The 23,216-nt window shown below is 33.4% G+C and overlaps 1 protein-coding gene across 4 annotated transcripts in view; it reads right to left on the bottom strand.

Annotated features, from left to right (window-relative positions):
* The window catches only part of LOC145239866 (tubby-related protein 4-like), a 647,302-nt gene that overhangs the window by 291,111 nt on the left and 332,975 nt on the right, over positions 1 to 23,216 (bottom strand). The gene's annotated exons all lie outside the window — the stretch shown is intronic.

Here is a 23,216-nt window from a genome sequence, read left to right as displayed (position 1 = left end):
TCTACTTTGATTTCATTAAGAAAATATAAACTGCATTGCATATCTGTTAATGCATTCTTCTTGTATAACTAAAAATAAGTCTCCTTTACTTCTATATTATTCTTATGGAAGGAAAGACACATATTTTGCTATTTAATTAAGATACGTCCTATAGAGTGTAACAGAAATACATATGTAAATTAGATAGCAACAGTGTTACCTTCTTTAAATAATCACAAAGAATAATTAAGAAAGATTACACAGAGCCCAGGGAGTTGATAGTTTATTTGAATAAGTACTAATTATGTTTCATTAGAATCATTAAAACAAGATTTGTTTTCAAACAATGTTTGAAGACAAATTCTTGAACCTGCAGGCCCCGTGAACCCTATGTATGTCCTAGTTCTATCTTTTTTTTAACATCACATTTATATACAATGTTGGCAACAAGGTATTTTCCTTGTAAGGAGCATTTATTAGCGTTTCTATAGTTACATAGTGATTCTACATCAGTATCTAAACTGTTATATATCTTCCAACTTCCTTAATTACCTTATCTATATTTACCTTATTCGAACCTATTGGCTAAGTTAATGGATGCTGAAAATCAAAATTTAACTGTGTTTTTGTTTATGACTTTACCTATATTACTGACTTCAGTAAAGTTCTTGTCAAGAATCTAGTAAAATTCCTTTAGTATATTAAGGATGTGGGCACAGCAAGATGGATTAAATCATACAGAATTTCTATATCTGTTTTTTTATTATTCTTATTCTCTAGATGTTGTCATGGGGTTCTCAACTGGATTGGATTAGAGATATTAGTGGTTATTATATTGCTTTAAGAATTATATATGATACTAGCAGGGGTGCCCGGCATTGCCCAAGTGTGTGGAGGTGTGTGCTGAGCAAAAGAAAAAAAAAGTGGTAGTAAGCAGGCAGGTTCAAACCCGTGACGCGAAGGCGGAAAAGAAAGTGAAAGAAACCTGAAATCTTACCGCTACGCTTTGACGCAACAGAAAGTGAAAAGTGTTCTCATTTTGCGATGACAATCAAAAAGTTGACTTGCAGAAATGAATAGTTAAGTGAATGAGTTCACGCAGGTGCAGAAATGAACGTCTGGCTTAAGTTAAGAATCACACGCTTAACTCTGGCTGTAGGCCAGTTTCTGCCGTATCTGTTTCCCAACGATGTTGGGGAAAACCAGCTCCCCCCTTAAAGGGGGAGTTCTGGCAGCGTCCAACTGAATAGCAATTGTTAGATATGAAAGGCTTCCCCCACATTGATCAAAGTTGATTGCTTTTCTGGATGTCTCGGCCAGAGGGACAGGAGGCCGCTGACTTCACTTTGATCGGTTTTGCTTTTATACGAAAAAAAAACAAACATACATCAGGAACTACGGAATGTTTTAAAAGTCGATCCAAAAAAAGATGGAGAAGACGTCCATTTTCAAATATGAGATTTTATAATCTAGGAAGTATAAGAAAACTTTAATTGGTAACCTTGTCGATAACCCCCATCAAAAAAGCCTACATGCCGCGACCAGAAGTTCAGAATGTTAAAATTAGGTATAGTCAATCTAACCGATACGATGACTTGCAAAAATGACTCACAAAAAAGCGCCCCCTCCTTATAGAAAACTACCCAGTTGAGGGTGAAGGAATTAATGTTTTTAACCAATTTTTTGATATTTGTCGTCCGAGACATCGAGCTTCAAAATGATACCAATCTCTTGAAAATCCGTTGCCTCCATGGGAAGTTTTAGGCAAACATACAAACATACATAAATTTAAACAGATAGGTGAGATTTATATTATAGATAACCTAAGGTGGTGTCCTTATTCTATTTCTTTCCTCAGTGATTCATTCGGTTGATCCCTTATGTAATCTATTTCATTGCTATATGCTGCCCTTTTACCAAAGCTGATTGCCTTTCTGGACGTCCCGGCCAGAGGGCCAGGACATCCAGAAAATTCTTAGTCACAATATTTTTTTCTTAGAACTAATTATTTTTTGTAAGAAAGCCTTGATATTCTTTTAGAAATGCTAGGAATAATAGCGTTTTTCACTAAGTCTAGGTGATGAGATTTAATGTCAATGTAATATAAAATTTGATTGAGTTTAAGATATGGTTTGTATATATTGTAATCTAAGTTAAGATTAATATGTAGAAAATTCACTACATTATGGTTAATGTGAATAGACTTATATCCCTAAAAATTGATGTAATTTGTGTTTAGTTTCAGCATTCACAAAAAACAGTGCATCATAAAACTCCTCTTCTCATACCTGATAACTTTCTATAAATCTCCTTTGCTCCTTTTACAGTGCAGATAAATATCATTTTGTAAAGACTATAAACAACATTGTTTTAATATCCATAGTGAGTGTCTAAAAGCATGCATACAGAGAAAAAAGCATTCCCAATTAAATGGGAACACCTAACGTCAGACACAGAAATTACACAAGAATTTTTAAAGAATATTCAAGATGCAATCCTCATTTATGCAAACAGTTATTAGGGTTTAAAGTAATTTATAGATAAAACAATGTTGCAAACGTTTTTGTTTTGTTTTTATTTGTTTATAATCATATTATTATTATTATTATTGTTATTGGGAGGATGTCGTTGAAGGAGCATGTGGTTAGAAGTGAAGAGTGGATGCTTAAGGTTGTAGCAAATGAAGTGGAGGTATATGAGACCAAGGCTGATTATGTGAAACGTATAGATGAAAAAAAGCAGAGGAACTGGCTAGGAAGAAAATGCATGGAAGGTTCTTCCAGGATAGAGCAGAAGTGGCTGATGAAAGATCATGGCAATGGCTTAGAGCTGGGTATCTGGCTAAGAATACTGAAGCTTTTGTGTGTGCAGTACAAGAGCAGGCATTAGGAACACGATTGTTCAAAAAAGTGGTTCTAGGAGAGGAAGTTGTTGCAGAATGCCGGGTTTGTGGTAAGACCTCAGAGTCAATTGCGCACCTTGTAGCAGGATGTAGTGGACTGGCCCAGAGAGAGTACCACAAAAGACACGATCGCATGGGACTCCAGATATATTCGGAGGTGTGTAAGAGGGTTGGGGTGAAGTGTGCTGGAAAATGGTTTGAGGAGGTGCCTGATGAAGTGAGAACAAGTAAGGATGGCAAGGTAGAGGTATGGTGGGACAAAAGTGTCATAACGACCAAGCAATTGGAACATAATCGTCCAAATTTGGTCGTCATTGACAAGGTCTCAAAAAACTGGCAGATTGTAGACTTTTCAGTACCCTGGGACAGGAATGTAAGAGAGAAGGAGAATAAGAAGTGGAGCAATTATGTTCCATTGGCCTTGGAGATAAGGCGTATACACGGGGTTAAAATATAAATAATCCTGGTTGTAGTTGGTACACTAGGAGTAGTATCAAGTCGTCTGGAAGGACAATTGAAAAAACTACAAATCCCCGGTTTTAGGCCTTCAGACCTCTGCAATTGTAGGTACCACCAGCATCCTTAAGAAAACCCTTGACCTTTGAAGCTCCTGGTTTGAAGCTGTGATTAAGGGAAATCCTCTGGAAATGAATCCCATCCCTTTCCAGAGAGACGTTGATAAACGAAATCAGAATTATTATTATTATTATTGATAATAATAATAATAATAATAATAATAATAATAATAATAATAATTTTTCCTTTTTTCTTTTTATTTCTTTCCCTTTTCTTCTGTTCTTTTTCACTTAAAAGTCATTAATTTATTTTATTTTTGAATATCATGTAACTGCCCTTCTAATCAACATCTGCTGTAAACTTTTTTCTAATTTTTGTATAAAGAGCATCTTATAACTTGTTGATCCAAACATGATCATCGATTCGTAGCGACATATAAATGCTTCTATAAAATCTTGCTTTACTTCAGTATTGAACACTTTTGTATAAACCTCATTAAATCCATTGATTGTTTCACCCGTGAAAAATCTTAACCTGGAATATGCATGGAAGAACACAATTTAAGACTATAAATTATATTTATATATAGAATATATATTTATAGAATAAGAATTTAAGGCTATAAATTATACTTTACATGAATTTATTGTTCGACAGGATACTCAAATAAGAAATATTAAGATTTTCTTATTCCGCAGAGTTGTAAAGAAACGCGTTCTCATCATCAGAGGAAAGATATTAGCAAATGAATGTTATGGCAAAGTTATGCATTTGCCGATACTGGCATGAATTGAAACTGCATTATATGAAAACTAGTGATAAATGTAAAAATGCAAAGAGTTTATGTAATGGGGGAAAGAAATGAAAAATGAAAAGTGAATTAAGAATTAAAAATTAAACATCAAGATGAAGCGATATGAAGTGATTACTTATTTTCAATACAAAATGATCATAAGAGTCGGAAGTTGGATTTATAATGTTGAAAAATAGATCAAAATTAAAAATCCAAGTCTCTAGAAAGATTCCATTTGCAAGCAGTTAAGAAAGACGGATTATTTCAATTCGTTAAAGATTTTTCCCTTACAGATAGCAGGACTGGCAGAACGAAATCTTCCATGACCATTAAAAAGGTTAGTAATTAGGGAAAACTTGATTTCCAAACTACAACGGAAATGGAAGTAAAAACAAAATGTTGTCTTCGTGATCCAGACAGATTGTCCTTGAAATAATTGGGGTTTGCATCAAAATGCACATATTTGAACAGATGCAAGCATGATTTTTGAGTAAACAGAAAAAAAGTCAATGAAAAATCATTGGCGCGTACATAGTCATAACCTTGATAGCAATACTACGACTACTACTACTACTACTACTACTACTAATAATAATAATAATAATAATAATATTATTATTATTGTTATCAGTGATAATGAAAATAATAATAATAATAATAATAATAATAATAATATTGTTATCAGTGATAATAATAATAATAATAATAATGATAATAATAACTAGCGGGACCTGTGGAAATTCCACAGCAGCATTTTTCATATGTAATATATTGTTGCTGGGCATGCTGTGAGCGTTCTGTTCAGCATAAATGAAGGCACAATCATATTCTAGTATTTTTATTAAAACTGTACTGCCCCCTTACTAAAATAATAACTTTGATATTTAGCAAGGCAGGCTCAAACCTACACCATGAAGGAGGAAAAGATCGGGAAAAAAACCTGACGTCTTTGCTGTTACAACCACTGTCAAACCGGAAGTGACGTAGGTTTAAATTAAGGCTAGACAATCGAAAAGAGGGGATGACTTTCGAAAATATCGGTGAAAAAAGCGACCCCTCCCTGTTGAAAAGTGCCCAGTTGAGGGTGAGGAAATTAATGTATTTAGCCAATTTTTCGGTATTTGTCGTCTGAAGGGTCAAGCTTTAAAACAATTTTGATCTTGTGAAAATCCTTCGCCTCCGTCAAAAGTTTTAGGCAGACATGCAAACCTACATACATACATTTATATATTGGTAGCTTGAAATTTTCGACCCAAACCGATTAAAAAGCTTGCCCTATCTCTGAATACCCTTTACGTCAAATTTCCAATGTTAAGACAAGAAATTGTCTGAGTAATTTAGTAGAGACTGCAGAGGTCAATTTTTTTTAACTTTAGCCCCTATTATGACCCCTTAAAATTTATTGTTTTGTGCTCAAATCAAGTTATTTAGTTAGATCCATGTCCAAACCACTTCCGGTTTGCCAGTGGTCGTAACAGCAAAGACGTCAGGCTTTTTTCCCATTCTTTTCCTCCTTCACGGTATGGGTTCGAGCATGCCTTTCTACTACCCCTTTTTTGTTTTTGCTCAACACACACCTCCAAACACCCGGGTAACGCTGGGCTGAAATGCTAGTATATATATATATATATATATATATATATATATATAAAGTCTCAATATTTTACCTCCCATTGCATAATTATTTTGCTCCTAATGTAATTATTGATAGATGTCACATCCCTATTATGCGACCTAACGTCTTCTCTCCTCTTCTGATGAGAAGCATTAGGTTTTGAAATACCATGATATAAAAAAGTTCTTACGTATCCTACATCCCTAATTACTGTAACATCCTTGTTGAATAAATGAATAAATCTATAGATATTAGTATATATTTTTATATTGTAATTTTCTTATTTTATCGATACTCTCTCTCTCTCTCTCTCTCTCTCTCTCTCTCTCTCTCTCTCTCTCTCTCTGTATATATATATATATATATATATATGCACACACAAATTTATCCATATATATATATATATATATATATATATCTACACACACACACGCATATATATATATATATATATATATATATATATATATATATATATATATATAATGTAAATTGTTAGGTGAAAGTACAGAATTTTTTTTTTTCAAGAAAATGTACTAATTCTATTTTTGTCAACACCCCCATTAATCATGCAAAACAAATGTCGATTTAGGGTTTTAACATTTGAAGAACGCTCGGCTTAATCTGGTGATTGCTGGTCTAGCCCTAACTATAATTGATCCCCAGGATTCGGGTCAAATTCTGCAAGGGTACCATTCTTTGTAATTTCGTCTTTTTTTTTTTTTTCCAATTTTTTGAGTGGATTATCAACGATTGCAAACTAAAAAAATTTAACCAAAATGCAAAAAAATTCAATAATTATATATTTTTAAGGGGTGTTCAGTTTCTAATACAAAGTCCTAGTAAATCTATCCCCCTTATTGGAAACACAAAATCAAATTATTGCCCATATAGTTGAGAGAGGTTCCTTTTGAGTTTTTGTTTGTTTTTTTCTGGGGGGGGGGGGATTGCCGCCCTCTAAATCCCCCTCAAAATTCCGTAATTTTCACTTAAAAAATTTTTTTTTTTCCTATTATTACAGACTCAAATTACAGATTATGAAAAAAATATTGAAAATATATTTTGTATAACTTCACGCGGGGGTTCAGTTTTCAATAAATTTTGTATTCAATTTAGTACAACGTTATAATTGAAAAATGAACCCCCACATAAAAAGTTATAAAAAATGTTTTTCATTTTTTTTATAGTCTGAAACTTAAGTATGTAATCGATGATATTAACGGGAAAAAAGTTTTTAAAAAAGTGAAACTTGTGGAATTTAGAAGGTGGGCAATCTCGCTAAGGTCCGCCTTTTTTTTTTTTTTTTTTTTTCTTTTTTTTTTTACAATATTTTAAGCAGATTATTATTGATTTGACACTCAGCTACCAGATGTTTAGGGATCGCTCAGTTTCTAATATAATGTAAGTAGATCTAGATGTGTATACCTTAGGGTAAAACTTGCGGAGTATGAGCTGTTTTATGGTTGTTGAAAAGAATGGAAAGGAAATTTAAATTTCATTTCGTTTTGATCATTTTTTTTTGTGTTTAAACAAAGGAATAACATTCTACAATCGAACTTTATTTATTTTTTATTAATAAAAATAAAATTGTATTAACAAAAATTAAATAATTAAATTTCAAACGAAAAAGTCAATTTGGTTTACCTTTTTGGGCATTTTTTTTTTTTTTTTACATAAGTCCAACTCACCGTTCACATTGGAAATGTTGACTTTTTCGATGAATATTTGACAGGAGAGCGACCACATGCGGTTAATTTAAATTAAATTTCAATCACATGATTACATTTTCAATAATCACGTGATTAAATGTTATCCATTTTAAATTTACCCATATTATAAACACATTATGAAGCGAGATGAAAAGTTCTTTTTAGTGATGTCATATGACGGCGAGTGGTGATGATGATATTTCCCCAAATAAAAAAATGGCCGCATTGTTACAAATAAAACCATTTAATTCATGAAATAAAAATTAAGTATAATTAAAAAGAAATATATAAAAACACGCATGAGTAGAGTGAAAATACTATACAAAATATCGAAGCAATCGGTTGGTTCGGTGTTTTTTTTAGTTTTTACAAAACCTAACAAACCAAGAGTTTCATTATATATATATATATATATATATATATATATATATATATATATATTTGTCTTTACATAAGCAGTAGTTTGTTGCTACACAGTCATGAGCATGTTTCGGTCTACCAGTATTTACCAATTAGAGACCTCATCAGGCAACAACCTCTATTTCCGAAAACGGAATTTAAAATGAAGAGCGAAAATTAATTCTCAGCAAAAGAAGGCTTTTTTTTTTTGTTCTGAGTGTGAAGATTCGTTAGTTTATTCATTTTAGTATTTGTTTATTTACTTATTTATCGGTGACTTTATTCATTTTCATGTTGGTGTTAGGGGTTAGGGTTATAAAACCTAGAACTATACAGTTATCGTTAACAGGCGAGAGGCTCCTGTTTCTGTCTGAGACCATCCAGGGTCAATGTGTCATAAAATTCCCTTTTTATTCCCCCCCCTCTTTCCTTTTTTTTTTCTTAAGTTTATATTTTAATACTAGCTGTACCCGGCCACGCGTTGCTGTGGTTCAGTTTGTTAAAATGAACACATTCCTCAAGAAAAATTGCATTTTGTTCGTTTATTTACTTTTATTATTTTTTGCAATTCAATAAAAGTTGTTATTTTTTCCCCCAAAAAAAAGATTAATTTTTTTACCATAAGTGAAAGTTGTTTTTTCAGGAAAACTTGCAATTTTTTTTTTTTAAAGAAATTTGTCAGTAAACGTTTCTCTTTGAAAACGGAATTTTTATTATAAAAAGAACAGATGAACACTGTAAATAGTTATGTGAAAGTAGAGAAAAATTTGATTCTTTTTTTCAAGAGAATGTACAAATTATTTTTTTTTAACAGATGTTCAGAAAATAAACAGAAAAATACTTCCATCATTAATTATGCAAAAAAATACATAAAATGTTGATTTAGTGTTTCAACATAATGCTTATAAATTACGATAAAATTGCTGAGTATGCGCTGTTTTACGGTTGTTGTAAAAATGGAACGGAAACTTAAATTTCGCTTCGTTTTAATCTTTCTTAATTTTTTAATTGTGCCCCCCCCTCAAACGAATATAATCAAAACAGTAACATTCAACAATTGTACTTTATGTATATGAAACACAAAATATTTATTAAAAAAAAAAAGAAAAAAAGTTAATAACGAAAGGGAAATAATTCCATTTTTAAACGAAAAAGTCAGTTTGGTATATCTTTTTGTTATTTTTTACGTAAGTCCAGCTTACCATTCACATTGGAAATGTCGACATTTATAGGTTGTAGGGTACGTTTACAACGAATAAACACTCCAATCTAGTAGATGTATCAGAATTTTTGACACCCTTATCACGAAACTGCGAATAAAATATAAAAATCTCGTAATTTCTCTTTTAAAAGTGGGTTGTTTATTTTCTTTATGGGTTATACTTCCAAAATAAACTAATAAAGTTGTTTTAAAAGTAATAGAAATATCTTTTTTTATTTTTTAAAAAACAGTAATGAATTTTCTGAACTCAATATTTTTCAATTTTTAAACTTTAAAAATCCATCAAAATTTTTCTATTGATTCTATTTTTACGATATTTTCAGGGTCAATGTGAAATTTTATGCCCTTTCCAATAAACCGAATATATTTTAGGCAAACTTTTTTTTTTAAATCACGCCCCACCCCATTTTCAAGTGTCTATTAAAAAGTAAATAATTAATTTACTCACCAAAGTTTTATATATCACAAATTGAAGAGAAAAGGTCAATAAGTAATATAATCAAATTTAAAACAAAAAAAGTAGTGTTTTTTAGAAATTCACCTGTAAAGTTCGAAGTTTAAAACCTGTTTTTTTTAAACCACGTTGTTTGTTTTTTCTTTAGTTTTTGTTTTTTTATGAAACCTTGGTCCTTGCTCCTTTCATTGAAAAAAAATTAGGGTTTGAATTACATTTTTCGAGGAGTTATAAGCTTGGAAAGACAGGAGGTCGAATAATTCATACCTCCCATTTTGAAATGTCTATTAAAAAGTAAATAATTTACTCCCGAAAGTGTTATATATCACAAATTGAAGAGAAAAGGTCAATAAATAATATATTCAAATTTAAAACAAAAAAAGTAGTGTTTTTTAGAAATTGACCTGTAAAGTCCGAAGTTTAAAACCTTTTTAAAAAAAAAAACAGATTCTTTGTTTGTTTTTTGTTTTTTTTAATGAAACCTTGGTCCTTGCTCCCTTAATTGAAAAAAAAAATAGGGCTTGAGTTACATTTTTCGAGGAGTTATTAGCTTGGAAAAACAGGGTGGAATTATTCACTATTTTTCACGAAATTTCTGACACACCTACCAATCTACCCATGTTAAGAACGGCTTTCGGAATAGACACCCCTAACCTTGCCAGCATACCCGAAAAGCTATAAAAGTTGATGTGTCGAATGTGAACGATGAGTTGGACGTAATGTAAAAATGTACCGAATTTAAAAGGGAACGAAATTCAAATTTCCGTTCCATTTTTACAACAACCGTAAAGCAAAGCATTATATGCAAATTTTACTTAACTTACTGTATTAATGTTATTTTTTTAAGCAAAAAAAAAAAAATATATATTTAGGTTTGGCTATAAATTCCTAAACTCATTTCACCCTAAATAATTTAGGTGACTGAAATAGGAATCTAATTGAATCTTTAATTTCCTGAATAGTATGCGAGAATTCATTTTTCTTCGAGTTATATCGAATTCATTAATACGGACTTTAGGGGCTTTTTTCGTAATGTTACTGTAAAAATTATGTTTTATTGTTACAAATTACGATGCTTTATTTATATAAAAAAAGCAAAAATAAATTCTTGCGTTTTTTATTTACTACTGAAAACCATAACTTTAGTAAAGGTATTTTTTGTTTAAACAAAATAAAACTTTTCACTAAGAGTTAAGTAAAAATAATTAGTTCATTATATTCTGCGATCATTATTTGATAAATACTGCAATTTTCATTAAAATTGGTTAATTTCCTGATTTTTGGTGAATTTTTAAGTAAAGGGAGCGTTGGCATTCATTTTGTCTGTACCTAACATTTTTCGATGAATATTTAATAGGAAAGCGACCACATGTGGTAAATTTATCAATATTCATGTGATTAAACCCATTGAAAATTTACCAATATTGTAAACACATTCTGTTTACATTAAGCCTGTAGTGTTTTTTTAGAGATGCAGTGTTGGCAACTGAGATTTAAAAAAAACCCGCGAGATCAGGAGAAAGAAATGTCCAGAAAATCGCTTGAAATTTTAAAAAATCGCTAATCCCCTCCCAAAAAAAAACTCCCTATTTTCACTTCCTACCACAAAAAAAATTATAAATATAGTATATTCAATATATAAAATGTTCCGTGTTTTCTCACTATATGTTTCTGGAATTATATTAAAGCGGTTAGCTCCCGTATTTTATCAGCTAGTTGTACCTGTTTTTTTTCAGAGAGGGTATTTTTTTTTTTTTTTTGCAGGAAACAAATCATAAACTCAAACTTTTTATAATAAAAGTTAAATTGAAATATACTACAAATTAAACATCACAATAATGGTGCAACATATTTTGAAATTAGAAAAATAAAAAAACAAAAAAACTTTATTTTAGCATGTTAAAAGTATTTAGGTTGATAGATAATTAAATTCTACTGTATTGATATAATTTTTTTTTTTTTGCTGTTGTTTCTTGCTTTTTACAATTTTCGACTAAATACTTCTAAATTTCGTATTTTAAAGTAAACTTTGAAGGTTGGAATGCCCCCCCCCACCTAAAATGTACTTGGAAAAATCGATTTTATAGCGAGATTTAAGAATGGTTAGCCGTAAAAAAGGTGAAAAAAAACCCCCAAATAATCAATAAATAATTGTTACCAAAGGCAATAAATGCTACTTTTTTTTTACTTACATGAATTAATTTATTTTATGTTTTAAAGTATTTTCAAGCGCTTGCGGATGTGTGGGTGCGAAATATCTCCAGATTTTCTAGAATTTCCCGCTAGATTGTAAACGAAATCTCCAGATCTAGCAGGAAAACCGCTAAATTAGAAACACTGGTCACGTGACAGAAAGCGGTAATAAATAATTGTCCCTAAATAAAAAAAATCGCCTATCTGTACAAAGAAACCCACCTATTTATCATAGAAAAATTAAGTATAATGTTATAATTAAAAAGAAATATATAAAAACACACATGGATATAGTAAACATATTATACCAAAACGTGGAAGCCATCCGTCCAGTGGTTTTTTAGACAATTAATTGCGAACGAACCAAAAGTTACATTTTTATATATATAGATAACATGCTTATATCTGAGAAGAGATTAGGAGTTTGTCCGGGTCTGTTGAATATTGTTTGTGCTTCCAGTGAACGGTTGAAGGGAGGGAAGGGGATTAGAGGTGTGGATAGGAGATAGAAAGGAAGGAAGGTGGTAGGGGGAGATGGAATGGGAAAGAAGGCAGAGGGAATAAGAAAAGGAAAGGAAAGGAAAGGAAAGGAAAAGAGAAGGTGGTATCATTCAATAGCTTTGTTTTATCTTACTTAAACAAAATCAGTTTCTTATTTGACCTCCCAACTTTTAGTTCCTATTTCGTTTGTTCATTTAATGTTGATTCTTTAATTTGTGTATTGGTAAGTTTATTAAAGACTTTTCATAATTATGCTAATGCAAAAACTCGGAATATATGTTATTTCTAAACTTGTTGCCTGATGAGGTCTCTAGTTGGTAAATACTGGTAGACCGAAACATGCTCATGACTGTGTAGCAACAAACTACCGTAAAGACAAATGTAACTTGCTCTACTTCTGTATTGAGCACTCTCGTATGAACCTCGTTATATTTCACTGGTTAACCTACCTTTGAAAAATAGCAACCTCAAATTATGTATATATATTCGACATAATATGATTCAACTAAAAAAATAAATAAAAGCTAACGTGAATTAAGATTAAAGTTATAGTGTTATTGTGGACCCTCACCCCTTTTAAAAAACCTTGTTAAACTTTGTGACATATTTACATTCTATGGAGGTAAGGCGCGAACGAACACCCAATAATTTTATTATACCATATTTCTTCAAACTAAAACATAATTATCAAAGTATACTGACGCAAATACAGATATATACATATATGTAGATATGAAAAGTCTTTGGTAAAGTGTGTGCCATATTTCCATGGAGTACAGGCGCGAACGCAGACCCCACAATTTTATTATACCATCCCTATTATCAAAGTATTCTTATGTACATCTATCAAAACCCTTGTAAACGGTTTTTTTTTTTTCATATTTTATTTTCATACTTTGGGGGCCAGCCGTGAACGCAGACTGTACAATTTTTATGAACCACCGTTCTACCAGATCAAACATACCTATTCCTGATCCTCGATACATCTTCTATCAATATATATATAGTTTTTTTAAAATAGTCAACCATATAGGAGCCTATTCATGACCACACACACACACACACACACACACACACACACACACACACACACACACATAGACGTTCAGCTTTATATTATATATATATATATATATATATATATATATATATATATATATATATATATATATATATATACACACACACACACACTGAAACTACCATCGAGACAAATATAAATTCATCTTCCCCGTTCTATGCACTAAGCCACAAACTCACAAAATCTTTTCTCCCAATTATTCACACTCATCAATTTCATTTGTCTGTTTTTTCTCCCATGTTTATTGGCCGTTGTCAAGGACCCTTTTTCTTTTTAAACTATTCAACTTGCATGTAAAGAACTATAAGTTTACTTTAATAGAATCTAAAAAAAAACTCTATTTATGAAAAAATATAGAACGAATATTTTCACCTAATACAATTTCTCTGTTGTCATGATGAACGCTAAAACGCATTAAGTACATTGATTTATCCTTTTGTTATTTCGGGCCTTTTGATGAGATTCAGCAATTACTTTATTTACTCATAGGCATTTGATTGCAGCTAGAACAACACAAAAGAACTCGATGCATGGTCGATCTATTTAGCAATAGATTAGTATGACTTGCAAAATGTTTGCATCACATGTGTTCATATAAATGAAATTTGGAGGAGAAGAGCATTGTCCGTAACATTTCACGCATTATCCAGAAAAATAGATGAGAGAGTTTGTAATCAAAGCAAAAATCAAATAAACTATTATAATAGAAAATCATCTTTTTTCATAAGACAAATATTTATTACAATCTGAAAGGAATTCGTCTAAATATATGTCAAAACTTTAAACTTAAAATAATAACTTATTGATGCAATAGTGTCAATGAAAGATAAGAGCAGATAAAAATGCTATTTCAAGACAGCAACGTCCACAGTCATTAAGAACGTAACTGTTATTGCCATGGATGCAGACTAAAACTGCTGCTTGAATCACTAATAAGCAATTCTTCTAAGCTGACCGTCATGTCATTAATATTCATCATGTAAGACATGTTTGTTCTGCTGGTGCATTTGCAAAAAATGCACATTCTCAAGAGAGTAACAGAGAAAAAGCATCACAAAATTTTTTTTTTTTTTTTTTTTTCCAAATTTGGAAAGAAAAGTACATTTCAGTGAGGAAAATTTCATAAAATTGGTCTGTTTTTAAGTAGATATGTCGGCTTAGAAATATCATTTTAATTCTTATTTGTGTCCCTGCAGCAGTTTTGAAATAATATATATCGAACGAGCATCACATTGGTTTATTGAATGCATAAACAATATTTATTGATAACAATCCATAGATGGGGAAAGGTGATATCTTTCCTAAAAGTATTAGTGTATAAACTTTATCATTTCTGTAGTTCACATCAATGCAATTCCGCCATGGAAGTAGAATTAGGTTCGTCAAAACTAAAAGATATATGCATTTTCATTTTAAAAATTATTTTAAATTCATCTAAATGACTACTGTTAATTTTATTATAACTTTCTATTTATATATTAAGATCATTATTATCATCATCATTATTATTGGCTCACATGGAGCTTTCACACAACTCAACAAACGATCTGATTGGAAATCTGTGGTATTCTCTGGAAGCTGAGTGACAACAAGTCTCCCCAGACATCCAGCTCTCTTCACCTCCTTCGATAGCATTTGCAAATGAATTTGCATCATCGCAACAGCCGCTTACCATTGATTTCTCGCTGGTAGTGGCCATTGGTTTATACTGGAATTTGAGTGGCACTAAGCCTCCCCAAAGTCCCAGTTCTCTTTGCGCTTGTCCAGCCGAGGTCTGGTTGGCGCTCGCTCCTCGGTCTTTCAGTCATTATTGACTCTTCTTGGCCCTTCGTATAATTTTTTGGGGGGAAGGGGGGGGGGGATCGGTGATGAAACAATGAGGGGGGGGATGCATGATGGGGGGTGTAGAACTTGTAAATATGCAATTTCGGTGTTCTTCATTCCCTGTAACGCTTATTCGTTATATTGTCTTGTATTATTCTCTACATTCAAGGGTTTTCCTTAATATTTCAGTGGTTTTCATTATCATTAGTCATTGTACTTTTGCAGTTATTCCTCTGATTCCAATTTCTGACATTCTTTTTTCAAAGTTTTTCGGAATTGTTCCTAGTGCTTCTACTATTATCGGTACTATTTGGACTTTCTTCATCATCCAAATACCTTTTAACTCTCTGGCTAGCTCTGTGTATTTGCTTTGTTTCTCCTTTTCTTTCATACTCACCCTGTGATCAGCTGGGACTGCAAAGTCCACAATTTGACAGGATTTGTCTTTCTTGTTAATTATTACGACATCTGGTCTTCTTGCTTGGATGGGTTTGTCCGTCTGTATGTCCATGTCCCATAGGATTTTGTGGTTCTCGTTTTCGAGTGCTGTTGCAGGTTTATGCTTGTACCATTTGTCTGTATGCTCAAAATGCAGTCGTTTACACAATTCCCAGTGTACCACCCTCCCCACTTGGTCATGCCTGTTTTTGTATTCCTTTTGGGCAAGTTTGCTGCATTTGCTTACTATATGGTTTATCGTTTCGTCTCTTTGCCCACAGAGTCTGCATTTGCTATTTTCTTGTGTTTTATCGATCCTTGGTTTGATATGGTTGGTTCTTATCAAGTTATTTTGTGCTGCAGTTATTAAAGATTCAGTTTCTCGGTTTATTATTATTATTATTATCATTATTATTATTATTATTATTATTATTATTAGTTCCTTTTATTATCACTTATTAATAAATTTCTGTGTTATTATTTTATTGCGATTATCATTATTTTCATTACTACTGATAACAGTATTATTATTATCATCATCATAAATTCTTGAACTATTTTAATGTTATTGTGATTGAATTGTCTTTATTAATGTTCTAAGTGTTAGAGTGAGTGTGCATAGATAGTTCAGTAACTATTACAATATTTTTATTCACGAGGTTCCTTAAATAAGTCTCCAAACTTTTTCGTGTGGGCACTTTGATTGTACATACATGAAATTCCAGTCCCTTTTGAAGAAATCTACCCCAGCTGCAATACACTTGTACCATTCCAACAACTTCTGGAAGGCCCCTTGAAAGTTCTCTTGTGTGAGCATATCAAAGACAGACCCTCGTCACCACCTCTTCCATTTCCTCAATTCTCTCATAACGACAGCCTCTAGTCTAAGGCTTTCTACGAGCTTGGGGAATAACCAAAAGTCACAAAGAGCAATATCTCGACTATATGAAGGGTGAGGAACTGTCTTGATGCTCATCTTGGTCAAATAGTCAATGACAAAGATGGAGTTGTGGGCTGGTGCATTGTCTTGGTGGAAATACGACTGACACGATTTGAAGAATGCTGGCATCTTCCGACAAAATCACTTCTTGAACTCCCTTAAAACCTCAACATAGTATTCCTTGTTGACCGTCTGTCCAGATTGTAGTGTTGATGTAAAATATCAAAATGCATAAATGCATCTGTGCATTACTATCCTAAATAAAAACAAATTATTATATTTTGGAGCAATCAGAAACGTTTCTGAATTTATCTGAAATGCTCTTCGGGGAAGCCGTTTAAACTCTTTAAAAGGGCCAGATTTTCTTTCAATAAACCAGTGGAGTCCACCTCTCTCCACTTACATGCACACGAACATTAACAAACACACAGACACACACACACAACTCATTGACTTATTGTCGTCTGCCAATCTATATAAATTTTATTCATTGAAATATATCCAATCTTTTCACTGAACTCCAATTAATGAACATTAACTCTTATAAACAACTTTCAATGAATTATAATTTATTAAATTGAGCTGAGAGGTTTGAATACGATTTTCCTGATCCCTGAAACTCACGGATCTTAACTAATCAATCCAAACTTCTTCTAATGTCTCAACTAATGAATCCCCTTGTTTTTACAAAAACTCTAAAAATATTCACGAACATTGTATGTTGTCCTATTGCTGTAAACCTTCGATTTTAAACATATATAAATTATCTCTTTTGTGAATATATGCCTTCTTAACTCATTTTGTTTTGTTTACCATATATCTCTTGGTTTTCCACATTTAAATATAAAGCCCGCAAATCTTTTTCATTGAAAATATTTCTATGAATCTGACACATCTCCAAAATATCTATCTCCTTACAAAACACCAGAAAGATTAACTCCAAACTGCCATGAACACATCCTTAAAAACTAATGACCGCCTCTCCATAAGATGATCCCTGTGCCATCCAAAAAAAGGATCATTATAAGTTTCTGGGTGGATTTGTCTTTCGAGCCTTCTTCGGTCTGAGAGTTAGCATGCTTCCACTGAGAATTTTGTCTATTGATCTCTGGGTCATAGCATCTTTCTGACATCAAGAACTGTAGAATCTGAATTGAACAGCTCAACCATCTTCCTGCTGTCATGATAACATCTTTCTCTGAGCACTCTTCGGACAAACTTTGCAAAAATCTTCTGCATCTTCAGTTTCCGGTGAATAATTGTGTGTACAGTTCCCACACTGGCATCAAACTGTGCACTTATTGTCTCTATAGACACACAATGATCCTTATCCATGAAATTCTTTATTTGGTTAATCAACTCTAGTGTTCTGACTTCCCTATTTCTCCCAGAACTCTCATCATCCCTGCTTCCTGGAATTTCTTATGCCATTCAAAAACCAATGCTCGATTCATGCAACATGGTTCAAAAGCAGTCTGTTGCATTCCATACGTTTTTGTGGCATTTTTTTCCAAGTTTAAAACATAATTTTATTGCGTATCGTTTTTAAAGTGCACTCATGTCCAGATTGCATTTTTGAAATTCACCAGCTATGACGATCAGGCTTTAGTAGGGTGTATTCCAATTCCTGCTATAGCTGTTCATTTGAACCTGAAATCATAAAAATTGGTCAATCATCTCATAAGATGTATAGCCATAACATACTGAATTTTCAAGAGTTAATGACAAGTTTAAATGTCTGTACAAAAAAAGTTTGGAAACTTATTGAAGACATCTCGTATACTGATGAAAGTTAGATATTAGTCATTTGATTTCTGAAATTGATATCTTTTTTTTTTTTATTTTTTTTTTTACATAGGCGTCACCACATTATCAAGGCCCAGAGGCCACTCAAGGATAAGGGTTAAAGAGTGTACAGTAGAAATTGGTCAATATAGTAATCATTAGTAATGAAAATTTGGTAAATTTGATAACTTATATGGAACGGCTCATCAAGAACTTATTTACTTTAGACTTGAACACAACCATATTGTAGTCAGCCGGAAAGCAGGAAAACGGAAGACAATTCCACAGGCGTGCAGTTCTAAGAAAGAAGCTTTGTTCATGGAATCTACGTTTAGGTTTTGGCACAGATAAAGAGTGGGGGAAATTATTGATAGTGTTTACAGCTAGACGAGTGTTTCTTGTAAAAGTTTGGCGAGGGGGGACCATAGATTGAAGCTCAGTTGAACACTTTCCATGAAAATAACGATACATCAGAGACAAACTCGCAACATCTCTTCTGTGAGATAGAGGTTGCAAGGAGGAGAAAAGGACATCTCCTACGAGGCTACGAAGTCTATTTTGAACTCTATCAAGGCAGGACAAGTCCTTTCTAGCAGCCCCTGCCCAGATGTGGCAACAGTATTCCATCCTTGGACGTACCTGGCTCTTATATAGATAGAGAATAGCATCAGCAGTGAGATATCTACCAGATCGATAGAAAGATCCCACCATTTTTCCAGCGGCCTTGGCAACAGATTTGATATACGTATTCCATTTAAGATCAGGAGTAATGGTCAAGCCCAGAAGCTTGTCAAAACTTGAGGCCTCCTGAAGACGAGAGCCATTCATTTCAATTGATGACAAATGTGGATTAGAATGTTGATGATGTAAAGAGAGAAGCTTGGTTTTAGATGCATTAAAAGTAACCAGCCACTCCTTTCCCCATTGTACTACGTGCTCAAGATCAGAGGAGAGAGAATTGGAGAGAACTTGGTCGTTTACTGTCTTAGATGTGGTACCATAAATGGTAGTGTCGTCAGCATAAATGTCTACAAATGATGTAAGGATATGATTTGGAAGATCATTAATGTAGATCAGGAAAAGAGTTGGGCCCAGGATGGATCCCTGAGGGACACCGGCATTAATACTGTGAGCTTCTGATTTTTGCCCCTCAACTACTACTCTTATGAACCTATCAGAAAGAAATGATTTAATAATTGAGAAGACTTTTCCAGCTATACCATAGCTAGCGATCTTATGAAGTAAACCTTTATGCCATACCCTATCAAAGGCTTTAGATATGTCAAGAGCAATTGCCCTAGAAAGATTGCCACCGTCGAGAGATTTGCTAATCCTATGCGATATAACTGTAAGGACATCTGCTGTAGATCTAGCAGAACGGAAACCATATTGAGTGTCACTAAGAAGGTTATTTTTGTTGAGATGGTTGATTACTTCTGTATTTAACACAGATTCTAGCAACTTACTCATGACGCACAGGAGACTTATTGGCCTGTACTGAGAGGGGGATGAGCGATCACCTGAATTCTTAAATACAGGGCATACTGATGAGATTTTCCAGGGAGATGGGAAACTATTCTCCTTAAGACAACGTTTAAACAGTTTTGTAAGTATGGGCGCTAGTTCAGGTTGAAGTTTTTTGAGTACTATAATTGGAATACCATCAGGGCCAGTTGCTTTACTCGAATCAAGGTTTTTGATTAGCTTCGCAACATCACGTACAGATATACGTATATCACATAGCGTGTTTTCTGATACAGGAGGAAATATTGGGGTTGGCGGTCTTGGTCGCAAAGGGTAGAATTAGCTGCAAAGTTCTTGACAAAGAGTTTGGCTTTGTCTGATGCTGACGAGATTACCTCAGGTCCATTGATAATAGTTGGGATGGAGCACACGCTTCTGTTCAGGATTCTGTTTGCTATTTGCCAAAACTGGTGGGAACCAAGCCGCTGCTCAGCTACTTTTGACTTAACAGATTGAGCATACAACTCTCTTGCGTTCCTTATTACTTTCTTACAATGGTTGCTGGCAGTCCTGAAAACGGCTTTAGTTTCCATACATCTATTACGTTTGAAGCAGTGGAAAAAGTGATTTCTGTGCGCAATGGCAGCAGCACATTCTGGAGAGAACCATGGCTGGCTGTTAGGTTTTTGCTGAAACTTTTTAGAGGGTATGAAATGGTCAATACCTACAATTAACCATTCAGTCAGGTCTAATACTATAGAGGACACATCCTTTTTAAACATGGAATGCAGAGGTAGATCAGATATAAATGTACGGAAGCTATCCCAGTCAGCCATAGTGTATCGATATACTGTACGATGAAGAGGTACGTCTGGGGACTTATTACATTTCATTTTTATCTTAATTGATACAACAGAGTGGTCGGAAGATCCAAGAGGCGACAGAACAGAAACTGAACATAGTTCAGGGCAAGTTGTGAGAAAAAGGTCTAGTAGACTCGCATACTGGCCGTCATTATCGGGCACACGGGTAGGTTCCTGAACAATCTGAGTGAGGTCATAGGCAATGGAGAAATCATGACAGAACCTCCCCTCATCATCGGTCTTGTTTGAGTGGGTCAACCATTCGACGTTGTGAACATTGAAGTCTCCACATACGTGAATGTTAGCTGAAGGATAAGTAGAAAGGACTTGGTCAATTTTCTCAGATATGCTTTGAAAGATAGTAACTCCGCTGTTGTGGGGGCGATAGAGAGTAAATATAAATGCAGTAGTGTGAGCTAAAGCAACCCGGAAGCACATATAGGGTAAGTTAGGATCTTCCCTGGAGATGTCCCTCCCACATGGAAAGCTATCTTTAATATAGGCACATATTCCATGCCCATGGCGATCTTGGGGGTCAGATTTAGAAGTTAAGTTAGAGTATCCTGTAATTGCAAACTCATCTAGGGAAATAGCCTGTCCAATGCCAGTTTCACTTAAAAAAAAAAGGTCTGGTTTAGTCTCCTGTAATTGGGTTTCAACCTCTGGAAGGTTAGAACGAAGACCCCTGATGTTGGAGAAGGAGACATGGTAGTAGGGGTCTACGTTGGAAGTTGTAGAACCGGGTTTAATCGTGTATTTTTTCTTGAAACTTGTCATGATGAAATTTTGGAATTTGTGGACTAGGTCGTCAGATTTACTTAGAGCAGGACAGAGAGGGGAAACTAAGAGAGAAAAAGAAACGAAGAATTTTTTTTTTTTTTTTTTTTTTTTTTGTAGCACATGATAAGGTAAAGCCGTAACAATTACCCACTAGTATGGCATCGAGAGGCCCCACCAGAAGCTACTGCATGGTCCAGATTCCATTCACCAAATGGCAATACAGCAGCCCCAGTACTTTGCACCTGCTGATAGGACAGCCTCCTTAGTGGTTAATCCAAGGTTCGGGTCCCTGACTATCAGGCGGATAACGTCAGCCCAGACAAAACGTTTACCTCCAGCACCCTTACTAGTGACATGGCTACAAGGATAGACATAGAAACAGAAAATTTCCACCAACTCTGCCAACTGTTCGCGCAAAATACTGCCAACCTAGAAAACAGCTTTTTCTTCTCCCTTTGTCAGAAAAATCACTCATTAAAAAATGAGGACTGAGGGACAAATAAGAAGAAGCGAGAGTAACAGGAGCTGCCGATAACGCATCCACAATGCGTTTTCTACTCTCCATTAAAAAAAAAACAAAAAAAACAAACTATTAAGTATTGTACTTGTATCAATAATTTATTTTGTAATTTACAAATAACTTGCTTTTCGATGAGAAAAATGCAAATTACTTTCAAAGGAAAGCTGAGGATATTTTGTTTTCAAAATGTGACAATTAAAGGAATCTTCTTATGAATACTAAACGTCATCTGAAATAACAAGGAAATTTGTGATTGTTTTAGAAATGTTAACAGGTGAAAGAAGTTTGTCTGATGCTGTGCTTATTGAAATCTCAAAATTTGCATTTATAAGAATTTATTAGTTTATAATTGATAAGACCACCTGTGACCCGTATGGTCAGTATCTGTTATATTTTTATCTACTAAAAATTTGATGATGTTGTTTGCTTTTCACTGAACTAGATGATGGAGAGAAGAGAGAATCATATAAAGGATGAATGATAAGAGAAATTTTTTTCTGAACAAATCAAAACACGAGTCCAAAGACCCATTTTATTTTTAGAGGCACATAGACCCAACTGATTATCAAACCCCAGAAAAAACGATTATCTAATGCTTGAGAGCCAATTCTGACTGACTTCCCCTGCTCATCTGGATGTATTTACTTTGAATCAGAAATCCTAGATGTCCGCTCTTTTTTTTTTTAGTTAGTCTCAGCTAGTGACTGGAACTGACAACATCTATTTTTCTTCTTGAAACATCGTTAGTACACAAAAACTAACCACTTGCTAGCACACCTTTGAAAAACATAAGCATATATTAATATGATCCCTGGAAAGAAGTATATTCATTTGAAGTAGCTGAGTGGTCTCATTGCAGTTTGAGTAATAAATCTGGTATGTCTCAGTATGGACGAGTATCATAGTTACAGCGGGAGTTCTTATCTTGAAGCTTGTGTATCTTTCGACATTTCTCCTAAATGTCTCTACCAGCCGGTATTTATAGTTTAACAATCCAATTACAATATTGCAGGAGGAAAGACCCGAATATACTTATATTCATACAAAATAAAAGTATAAAGTCTTTTTATCTGATAATACATTTCTAAAATGTATAAATTTAAAAAAAATGATTTTTGATTAACAGATAACATAAATGAAATTAAAAACAAATCAATTAAAAAAAAAGGCAAGTACAAAAGTCTTTTCTACAAGCTGTGTTCTAAACGATAAAAGAATTATAAACTAAGAATTATCTG

The sequence above is a fragment of the Euprymna scolopes genome, chromosome 19, assembly GCF_053919585.1.
Source record: "Euprymna scolopes isolate OS-2025 chromosome 19, ASM5391958v1, whole genome shotgun sequence".
NCBI classification, from domain to species: Eukaryota; Metazoa; Mollusca; class Cephalopoda; order Sepiida; family Sepiolidae; genus Euprymna; species Euprymna scolopes.
This window is presented reverse-complemented; position numbering and strand designations above follow the sequence as displayed.